The 1,074-nt window shown below is 40.6% G+C and overlaps 1 pseudogene; it reads left to right on the top strand.

Moving 5' to 3' along the window:
• The first annotated feature begins 457 nt into the window (after positions 1 to 457).
• On the top strand, positions 458 to 1,056 carry LOC106512383 (testis-expressed sequence 2 protein pseudogene; annotated as a pseudogene).
• Positions 1,057 to 1,074: the final 18 nt, after the last annotated feature.

Here is a 1,074-nt window from a genome sequence, read left to right as displayed (position 1 = left end):
TGGATGGATGGATGGATGGATGGATGGATGGATGATTAAACATCTAAAAACTATCTTTAGGGTTTCATCCATTAGATTTTGCTGCCCTCGGGGTTGAAAGTGAAACTAAATCAAAATAAAAACTCAAACGTGATTCTGTATTTTAGAGGAAAAAAAAGACAAAACCAAACATTTAACAAACACAAGTAGAAGAGTTGATGGAATTAAGCTAACAAAAACAGTCTAAAAATCTCAAAAACAAGGAATTAGAAATGGAAACAGGGTTTCACAGGAAAAATGTCAAATTATAAAGATTTAGGAGGGAAGTAAAAGCAACAAAGTGACACTTCTTTCCTCAAGTGTTTTTGTTTTGTGTGAAAACAGGTCATCAGGATGTTTTTGTAAATCTTGTTTCAATAAAGACGAGTTTCTCTGCTGTTGTTTCACATCCTTCAACCACTCCTCATGTGTTCATCAGGGCTGTGGTTCGACCTGGAGGTCTCCTACAGCGGCTGCTTCCTGATGACTCTGGAAACCAAGATGATCCTCAACCGCCTGGGGAAGGAGGGAGACGGCCTCCGCTGGGGGGAGCTGGGCAAAGACGGGTGAGACCTGTCGAAAGCTTTCGGGACACGTTTGATGTCGTTTCTAACTCGACCTGGGAAACGGGGGCCTGTTTCTCTCTGGTGTCCCTCACCCATCTCACACTGTGTTTTTAATAACGCCTCTGTGTTTTTCACCTCTCCCTGCTACCCATTCTCTCTGGATCCTACCTCTTTACACGGCCGTTAATCGGATGTTTCCTGCCTCGGTGAGTGCCGACTGGCTTCCAGTGCAGTTGGAGATTTAATCCTTCACCTGTTTAATTATTCATTTCTCCTGGTCGTGTTTTCTCTGATGGTTTATTTCTCTGCACAACAAATATCTCCCACATTCTGTCAAACTGCTGAGATTATTAAATAGTACAGCACCATGATATGAAGACATTGAATAGTAGGAAATCTTTTATTTTGAAAGGAAAGGTAAAAATAGATCAGTGTGCAAATATTTGTTATATTTTTCCTTTTTTGGGAAAGCAAATATAAAAGTTAGGAA

Source organism: Austrofundulus limnaeus, unplaced genomic scaffold (genome assembly GCF_001266775.1).
Source record: "Austrofundulus limnaeus strain Quisiro unplaced genomic scaffold, Austrofundulus_limnaeus-1.0 Scaffold6246, whole genome shotgun sequence".
Taxonomy (NCBI): Eukaryota; Metazoa; Chordata; class Actinopteri; order Cyprinodontiformes; family Rivulidae; genus Austrofundulus; species Austrofundulus limnaeus.
Note: the sequence above shows the minus strand (reverse complement) of the source record. Positions and strands in the feature narration are given on the sequence as shown.